The sequence below is a fragment of the Canis lupus genome, chromosome 30, assembly GCF_011100685.1.
Source record: "Canis lupus familiaris isolate Mischka breed German Shepherd chromosome 30, alternate assembly UU_Cfam_GSD_1.0, whole genome shotgun sequence".
Lineage (NCBI taxonomy): Eukaryota > Metazoa > Chordata > Mammalia > Carnivora > Canidae > Canis > Canis lupus.
Window position 1 is genome coordinate 3,906,940 of NC_049251.1, and position 10,342 is coordinate 3,917,281.

Genomic DNA, 10,342 nt, shown 5'->3' on the forward strand with positions numbered 1-10,342 from the left:
TCGATGGGGGCCTGGGGGTGGCCCAGTCTCATAGAGGGCCCTCAGCTTAGGTCACACCTGCTCATGGGTTCCTTTTAACATTTGGAGGGAGAAAAGGAGTTGGTGATCAAACTCAGCAAGCACCTCAGGTTTAGATCTGGGTAGAGCCAGGCGCGAGATTTACACCCTGTCCCCCGGATTCTCAAGGGCCAGTGAGAGCTCCCCGGGCACCACCGAACTGCGACGCTTCCAAGGCACGGGCCCCTCTCTGGGGGCGAGCCCATTCCAGGGCGCCCTGCCCTTCACAGAGGAAAGAGCTCTCCCCGGGGCTCCTGCCGGCTTCTCCGGGATTGGTTGTGTTACCACACTGGACGCCTCACGGTGCCCATCTCTATCACTCCAGATTCGAGGATCTTACCCCGACTCCCTTTCGATCGGTTCCAACATGCCAGAGGCTGTTCGCCTTGGAAACCTGCTGCTAAACTGGGGATACTAGGTGGAGGAAGACCGAACTCGGCCTCGTAGGGAGTCAGTCCCATCTTATGGGGAGTTCCTCACCCTATATAGGGCGAAGGGGAGGAGAGTCACCCAGTCCCCGCCAGTCTCCAGGGCTGATTTAGTTAAGGTCTCCTTTAACGTTCTGTTCATCCCCTCTACCTGTCCTGAGCTCTGGGGCCTATGTGCACAATGTAATTTTCAATCTGCCCCAAGTACTAGTGCCACTCCCTGTGTTACCTTAGAGACGAATCCTGGGCCATTGTCTGATCCAATTCTAACAGGAAAACCAAAACTCAGTGAGATGTCTTCCAGCAGTTTCTTGGTCATGGTCTGTGCTGTCCTCTGCTCTGCAGATCTGGGCTTTTTTAGCTGAGGCCCAGTATCCTAGAGCCACTATGGTTTGTAGCAAGTCCCTGGTACTTCGCAGGCCATGTGTCCTGTTCCTCCTCCGCCAACAGGATATCAAATGAGGGTGCTCGGAACAGAACTCACCCAAGTAATCGTTAGAGTGTGGTTTCCAAACCGGCAGCAAGGGAGTGTTCCATGCCGAATGGCAAGGCCTCAATATGCCCGAGTCCAGTAGTCGCCGTATGTGGGGTGTGATTCCCCTACATGCTACGAGAGGCATGGGGTATTGGCGGACCCTGACGGGGTCTGCCCACCGGCTTTAGTTCTATGTATATGGCTGGTCGATGCTGGGCCAGACCAAGTCCCCCAGTTTCTGCCCATGCGTGGGGAAATTCCCGCAGCCAATGGTCAATGTGAGTCATTGGGGCTGAGGGCGTTTGGTGGAGACAATATCCGTCTTCTAAACTCAGGAGAAGCACCTGAATAGGGTGCCCCTCCTTGTTTAGGATTTTTGCCACTTCGGGGTGGAAACAAATTTGTGCCCCCATCTTGGTGAGCAAATCCCCACCTAACAACGGGTAGGGACACTCAGGGATGACTATGAAGGAATGGGATACCCAGCCCATGCCGAGATCCACAGTTCTTCGGGTAGTCCACGAGTACTGTTTGGTGCCCGTGGCCCTTGCATCCATGAAGTCTTGTTTGCCAATTTCCCTTGGGGTTGTAATAAAACCGAATGTTGTGCACCAGTGTCCACTAGGAATTCAACAGGTTGCCCCTCCACTCTGAGAGTTACCCTGGGCTCGGGGAGGGGTGCTGAACCCCGGCTCCCCTAGTCATCCAGGTCATTCATATCCAAGATCTTGGCAGGGGCCTTAGGTCCTTTGTTAAGACAGTCTTTCACCCGGTGGCCCTCTTCTTTGTAGTAAGCACATTGGTTTTTGTTCAGCTTAGGGCGCTCCCAACGAGGACCAGTTGGGAAATTTAGGTGTCCTGTGGGTGTAGCTATAAAAATTGGGTCACCACAGGAGAGAACAAGCTTCTTTCTGAGAGGTATCAGTGATTTGGAGCAAGGTAAAGGGTGAGCACAAAGATTGCACAGGCCAGCTTCCCTTCCCAGAGAATACCCCAGCAGCCCTCTACTTGTATGCTAAATTAGATGCCTGCCCCTCAGGCTAATGCCTTAAAATAAGCAAATAAGCCTTTTCACATAAAGTCTGGGCACTCTTCAATTGACTGCTTTTATACTTGACCCCAGTGTGTGAGTTTGTGATTGTAGGTATTTTAAAAGCCATTTCTCAGTTCACTATGGTCCTGTGGGTCTTACAGATATGAGGCTCACTAGTTTTCAAAGCTATATTGCCTTGGGACTCATTTCTCACTCATAGGTCTTAAAAGTTGGGGTGCCCAATGTGGGGTTCAAACACTTCACTCCTCAGGTATATATTCCAGGGTTTTAGTTTTCTCCCAATGGGTCTATGCTGGCAGTGGAATTCATGTGTTTGCCTCCCCTTCCCACTTTGATGTAGATTTTTTTTTTTCTATTTGCATGATGCATAGGAGTCACTCAGCTAGGTTCTAGGATTTCTTAGAGGAAATTGTTCCATAGATATTGTTCAATGTGTCCATGGAAAGAAATGAATCTAAGATCTGCCTATACTACTATCTTGAACCAGAACTCTACTGGTAAATATAATTTTTAAAAATTTTCCAGAATATTTTATAATATCTTTTATACACCTATTTTCTTTAAAGGAAACCAGTAATAAATATTATTTTAAAAATCTAGTGATAAATTGAAGTATTTCCATCAAAGTCATTATAGCCTCACAACTGAACTACAAGGTCTCTAAACACTAGGATAGGTAGGTCTGTAGAGACATTATAATGTCTCTTATAAACAGTTCTCCATCACTGAGTTTTACACTCTTTATGATATATTGTCTTCAGTTGTCTATATCTGTTAAAAGCCCTAATAGTCACTGGATGATACATGTATTGGCTTGTTGTGAATAACATTTTGTCCAAGTGATTCTCACTCTTCTGTGAAAAACATGAACACATTTGAAAAACTGTCATGTAGCTAGGCTAGGGATTCAAACCATGTCTGAATATTCTAGAGTCTATCAATATTATATCTGAATAGAAACTTAATATAGTTTCTATCAATGGTCACTTTTGCTTTTTGGCATGTACAATATTAAAATCTGAAATTAGTCTCCCAAGAAGGATTATGCAACTGACCAACCAAGAGCTTCTCTTTCTCTCAGAATTATAACTGAATGACCATATAATTTTCCAGCCAAAACAAAATATTATTTTATTTTTTTATTTTTTTTTTTTTTTTTTATTTATTTATTTTTTTTTGTTTTTTTTTTTGTTTTGTTTTGTTTTTTTTTGTTTTTTTTTTTTTATTGGTGTTCAATTTACTAACATACAGAATAACACCCAGTGCCCGTCACCCATTCACTCCCACCCCCCGCCCTCCTCCCCTTCTACCACCCCTAGTTCGTTTCCCAGAGTTAGCAGTCTTTACGTTCTGTCTCCCTTTCTGATATTTCCCACACATTTCTTCTCCCTTCCCTTATTTTCCCTTTCACTATTATTTATATTCCCCAAATGAATGAGAACATATAATGTTTGTCCTTCTCCGACTGACTTACTTCACTCAGCATAATACCCTCCAGTTCCATCCACGTTGAAGCAAATGGTGGGTATTTGTCATTTCTAATAGCTGAGTAATATTCCATTGTATACATAAACCACATCTTCTTTATCCATTCATCTTTCGTTGGACACCGAGGCTCCTTCCACAGTTTGGCTATCGTGGCCATTGCTGCTAGAAACATCGGGGTGCAGGTGTCCCGGCGTTTCATTGCATTTGTATCTTTGGGGTAAATCCCCAACAGTGCAATTGCTGGGTCGTAGGGCAGGTATATTTTTAACTGTTTGAGGAACCTCCACACAGTTTTCCAGAGTGGCTGCACCAGTTCACATTCCCACCAACAGTGTAAGAGGGTTCCCTTTTCTCCGCATCCTCTCCAACATTTGTTGTTTCCTGCCTTGTTAATTTTCCCCATTCTCACTGGTGTGAGGTGGTATCTCATTGTAGTTTTGATTTGTATTTCCCTGATGGCAAGTGATGCAGAGCATTTTCTCATATGCATGTTGGCCATGTCTATGTCTTCCTCTGTGAGATTTCTGTTCATGTCTTTTGCCCATTTCATGATTGGATTGTTTGTTTCTTTGGTGTTGAGTTTAATAAGTTCTTTATAGATCTTGGAAACTAGCCCTTTATCTGATAGGTCATTTGCAAATATCTTCTCCCATTCTGTAGGTTGTCTTTTAGTTTTGTTGACTGTATCCTTTGCTGTGCAAAAGCTTCTTATCTTGATGAAGTCCCAATAGTTCATTTTTGCTTTTGTTTCTTTTGTCTTCGTGGATGTATCTTGCAAGAAGTTACTATGGCCGAGTTCAAAAAGGGTGTTGCCTGTGTTCTTCTCTAGGATTTTGATGGAATCTTGTCTCACATTTAGATCTTTCATCCATTTTGAGTTTATCTTTGTGTATGGTGAAAGAGAGTGGTCTAGTTTCATTCTTCTGCATGTGGATGTCCAATTTTCCCAGCACCATTTATTGAAGAGACTGTCTTTCTTCCAATGGATAGTCTTTCCTCCTTTATCGAATATTAGTTGCCCATAAAGTTCAGGGTCCACTTCTGGATTCTCTATTCTGTTCCACTGATCTATGTGTCTGTTTTTGTGCCAGTACCACACTGTCTTGATGACCACAGCTTTGTAGTACAACCTGAAATCTGGCATTGTGATGCCCCCAGATATGGTTTTCTTTTTTAAAATTCCCCTGGCTATTCGGGGTCTTTTCTGATTCCACACAAATCTTAAAATAATTTGTTCTAACTCTCTGAAGAAAGTCCATGGTATTTTGATAGGGATTGCATTAAACGTGTATATTGCCCTGGGTAACATTGACATTTTCACAATATTAATTCTGCCAATCCATGAGCATGGAATATTTTTCCATCTCTTTGTGTCTTCCTCAATTTCTTTCAGAAGTGTTCTATAGTTTTGAGGGTATAGATCCTTTACATCTTTGGTGAGGTTTATTCCTAGGTATCTTATGCTTTTGGGTGCAATTGTAAATGGGATTGACTCCTTAATTTCTCTTTCTTCAGTCTCATTGTTAGTGTATAGAAATGCCACTGACTTCTGGGCATTGATTTTGTATCCTGCCACGCTACCGAATTGCTGTATGAGTTCTAGCAATCTTGGGGTGGAGACTTTTGGGTTTTCTATGTAGAGTATCATGTCATCGGCGAAGAGGGAGAGTTTGACTTCTTCTTTGCCAATTTGAATGCCTTTAATGTCTTTTTGTTGTCTGATTGCTGAGGCTAGGACTTCCAGTACTATGTTGAATAGCAGTGGTGAGAGTGGACATCCCTGTCTTGTTCCTGATCTTAGGGGAAAGGCTCCCAGTGCTTCCCCATTGAGAATGATATTTGCTGTGGGCTTTTCATAGATGGCTTTTAAGATGTCGAGGAATGTTCCCTCTATCCCTACACTCTGAAGAGTTTTGATCAGGAATGGATGCTGTATTTTGTCAAATGCTTTCTCTGCATCCAATGAGAGGATCATATGGTTCTTGGTTTTTCTCTTGCTGATATGATGAATCACATTGATTGTTTTACGGGTGTTGAACCAGCCTTGTGTCCCAGGGATAAATCCTACTTGGTCATGGTGAATAATTTTCTTAATGTACTGTTGGATCCTATTGGCCAGTATCTTGTTGAGAATTTTTGCATCCATGTTCATCAGGGATATTGGTCTGTAATTCTCCTTTTTGGCGGGGTCTTTGTCTGGCTTTGGAATTAAGGTGATGCTGGCTTCATAGAACGAATTTGGAAGTACTCCATCTCTTTCTATCTTTCCAAACAGCTTTAGGAGAATAGGTATGATTTCTTCTTTAAACGTTTGATAAAATTCTCCTGGGAAGCCATCTGGCCCTGGACTCTTGTGTCTTGGGAGGTTTTTGATGACTGCTTCAATTTCCTCCCTGGTTATTGGCCTGTTCAGGTTTTCTATTTCTTCCTGTTCCAGTTTTGGTAGTTTGTGGCTTTCCAGGAATGCGTCCATTTCTTCTAGATTGCCTAATTTATTGGCGTATAGCTGTTCATAATATGTTTTTAAAATCGTTTGTATTTCCTTGGTGTTGGTAGTGATCTCTCCTTTCTCATTCATGATTTTATTAATTTGAGTCTTCTCTCTCTTCTTTTTAATAAGGCTGGCTAATGGTTTATCTATCTTATTAATTCTTTCAAAGAACCAACTCCTGGTTCTGTTGATCTGTTCCACAGTTCTTCTGGTCTCGATTTCGTTGAGTTCTGCTCGAATCTTTATTAGCTCCCTTCTTCTCTTGGGTGTAGGATCTATTTGCTGTTTTTTCTCTAGCTCCTTTATGTGTAAGGTTAGCTTTTGTATTTGAGTTCTTTCCAGTTTTTGAATGGATGCTTGTATTGCGATGTATTTCCCCCTTAGGACTGCTTTTGCTGCATCCCAAAGATTTTGAACAGTTGTATCTTCATTCTCATTAGTTTCCATGAATCTTTTTAATTCTTCCTTAATTTCCTGGTTGACCCTTTTATCTTTTAGCAGGATGGTCCTTAACCTCCATGTGTTTGAGGTCCTTCCAAACTTCTTGTTGTGATTTAGTTCTAATTTCAAGGCATTATGGTCCGAGAATATGCAGGGGACAATCCCAATCTTTTGGTATCGGTTCAGACCCGATTTGTGACCCAATATGTGGTCTATTCTGGAGAAAGTTCCATGTGCGCTTGAGAAGAATGTGTATTCAGTTGAGTTTGGATGTAAAGTTCTGTAGATATCTGTGAAATCCATCTGGTCCAGTGTATCATTTAAAGCTCTCGTTTCTTTGGAGATGTTTTGCTTAGAAGACCTATCGAGTATAGAAAGAGCTAGATTGAAGTCACCAAGTATAAGTGTATTATTATCTAAGTATTTCTTCACTTTGGTTAATAATTGATTTATATATTTGGCAGCTCCCACATTCGGAGCATATATATTGAGGATTGTTAAGTCCTCTTGTTGAATAGATCCTTTAAGTATGATATAGTGTCCCTCTTCATCTCTCACTACAGTCTTTGGGGTAAATTTTAGTTTATCTGATATAAGGATGGCTACCCCTGCTTTCTTTTGAGGACCATTCGAATGGTAAATGGTTCTCCAACCTTTTATTTTCAGGCTGTAGGTGTCCTTCTGTCTAAAATGAGTCTCTTGTAGACAGCAAATAGATGGGTCCTGCTTTTTTATCCAGTCTGAAACCCTGCGCCTTTTGATGGGGTCATTAAGCCCGTTCACATTCAGAGTTACTATTGAGAGATATGAGTTTAGTGTCATCATGATATCTATTCAGTCTTTGTTTTTGTGGACTGTTCCACTGAACTTCTTCTTAAAGGGGAATTTTAAGAGGCCCCCTTAAAATTTCTTGCAGAGCTGGTTTGGAGGTCACATATTCTTTTAGTTGCTGCCTGTCTTGGAAGCTCTTTATCTCTCCTTCCATTTTGAATGAGAGTCTTGATGGATAAAGTATTCTTGGTTGCATGTTCTTCTCATTTAGGACCCTGAATATATCCTGCCAGCCCTTTCTGGCCTGCCAGGTCTCTGTGGAGAGGTCTGCTGTTACCCTAATACTCCTTCCCATAAAAGTCAGGGATTTCTTGTCCCTTGCTGCTTTAAGGATCTTCTCTTTATCTTTGGAATTTGCAAGCTTCACAATTAAATGTCGAGGTGTTGAACGGTTTTTATTGATTTTAGGGGGGGATCTCTCTATTTCCTGGATCTGAATGCCTGTTTCCCTTCCCAGATTAGGAAAGTTTTCAGCTAGAATTTGTTCAAATACATATTCTGGCCCTCTGTCCCTTTCGGCGCCCTCGGGAACCCCAATTAAACGTAGGTTTTTCTTCCTCAGGCTGTCGTTTATTTCCCTTAATCTATCTTCATGGTCTTTTAATTGTTTGTCTCTTTTTTCCTCAGTTTCCCTCTTTGCTATCAACTTGTCTTCTAGGTCACTCACTCGTTCTTCCACCTCGTTAACCCTCGTCGTTAGGACTTCTAGTTTGGATTGCATCTCATTCAATTGATTTTTAATTTCTGCCTGATTAGCTCTAAATTCTGCAGTCATGAAGTCTCTTGAGTCCTTTATACTTTTTTCTAGAGCCACCAGTAGGTGTATAATAGTGCTTCTGAATTGGCTTTCTGACATTGAATTGTAATCCAGATTTTGTAACTCTGTGGGAGAGAGGACTGTTTCTGATTCTTTCTTTTGAGGTGAGGTTTTCCTTCTAGTCATTTTGCTCAGTGCAGAGTGGCCAAAAGCAAGTTGTATTGGGAAAAAGAGAAAAAGAGAGGAGAGAAAGAAGGAAAGAAAAGAGAAAGAGAAAAAAAAGGGAAGAAAAAGGAAAAAAAAAACGAAAAAAAAAAAAAAGAAGAAGAAAAAGAGAAAGAAAAAGAAAGGAGAAAAAAAGGGGGTGGGGGAAGGAAACAAATCAAAAAGCAAAACAAAACAAAAACAAAAACAAAAACAAACAAACAAAAAAAAGAACCACCGGGGAGTATCTTCTGATTCTGTGTACTTTAAGTCCCTTGGCTTCTCCTGGAAGTTGTCCGTCTAGCTGGTGTTCTGGGGGAGGGGCCTGTTGTGCTGATTTTCAGGTGTGAGCAGTTGGGGGAGCTGCTGTGCCCCTGCCTGGTGCAGGGCTCGGTGGGGGTTGTTTACCCCGTGAGGCCGCAGGAGGAACAGCCCCAGTGGCGGGGCAGCTCTGGAAACCTGGATTCAGCTCCGGCAGGAACTCCGTCTGCAGGGCCTGGAGGCTCCGGGGCGGGGCCGCTGATCTGCTCAGCTGGGGCAGGAGCGTCCTTGCTGTCCTGGGCCCTCCCGGCCTCTGCCTGGCCCAGGGGAGGCGGGATCCTGGGCTGTGTCCCGGCGCCCTGTGCTCCGGAGCCTGCGCTGGTGGATTCGCGCTCCAGGGCCGCAGCCCCCTCCACGGAGCCGCCGCCCGAGCCCCTCCGAGCTGCTCCTGGAACCGCGCAGGCCCCTCCGCACGGAGCCTCTTCCTCTGCCCGAGCCCCTCCGAGCTGCTCCCGGGGCCGCGCAGCCCCCTCCGCGGAGCCGCCGCCCGAGCCCCTTCAGCTGCTCCGGGTCCCGCCGGGTCCCCCGTGCGCGCTGCAGCCCTTAGGGAGCTCGGCGCACTCTCCTGGGCGCGCAGTTGCTGTTACTGTCCCCGGGAGCCCGAGGGCATCCTCGCCCTCCTGGGTCCTGCTCCAACTCCCCGCGAGCCCCTTTCCCCCGGGAAGGTCGGTGCAGCTCCTGCTCCTCCGGGACGGGGCTCTCCTGTCCTGGGGACACTCGCCCCGGCCTCAGCCCGGCTCCTCGCGGGGCCCCTCCCCCTGGAGGCCTTTGTTTCTTTATTTCTTTTTCCCCGTCTTCCTACCTTGATAGATGCGCGAACTCTTCTCACTGTAGCATTCCAGCTGGTCTCTCTTTAAATCTCAGGCCGAATTCATAGATTTTCAGGATAATTTGAAGGTTTTCTAGGTAGTTTGGTGGAGACAGGTGATTTGGGGACCCTACTCTTCCGCCATCTTGCTCCCTCTCCCAAAATATTATTTTAGAGGGAAAGGGAAAATTATTTGCAGTTATGTAAAGACAAAAATATACATGGGGAGATGCCCCTGAAAACAAGAACATATGGCCATTTTAGTTCTAACAGCCAATATGGTTATCCTTAAGGAAACTTGTTAGCTTAGTGATTTAAAAAGTTTTTGGTTATGGTGACTAATTTTCAATGAAAATAGAACTCTAAAGACTCATCATTCTCTAAATATATTTCTTATTTAATTGTGCATTTATTGTTATTATGATGATGATTTTGTAGATGTTTTGACAAACTAGCTGTTCTATCAGCTAATAAAATTGTTCAAATTATGAGAATACAAATTCACAGAATGAAAGTAAATATCTTAGGGATTATTGAGTCTAACTTTTTTTTTCTTTTCAGATAGGAAAACTAGAATGTAGGAACAGTAAGTAAATTGCCCAATGCTATACAGTAAATTTCAGAATCAGAAATGTATCTCAGGTATTCCAGTTGCCAATTAATACTTACCAGATTCTTAAGCACATTATTTCAATTATATTATGTCCACATTTTTTTTACTCCTGAAAATATTGCACTATATGTTAACTGAAATGTAAATAAAGACTTGAAACAAAAACAATAAATAAATAACAAATAAGTAAATAAAATGATATTTAGGACAACTATAGAGTAGTTAAAATCACTTGAAGCAGACCAACAATCTTGTTGAAAACCACTGGAAACGTCCTACAAACCACACACACACACACACACACACACACTCTTAAATAAATTAAAATAAAATAAAATAAAATAAAATAAAATAAAATAAAATAAAATAAATAA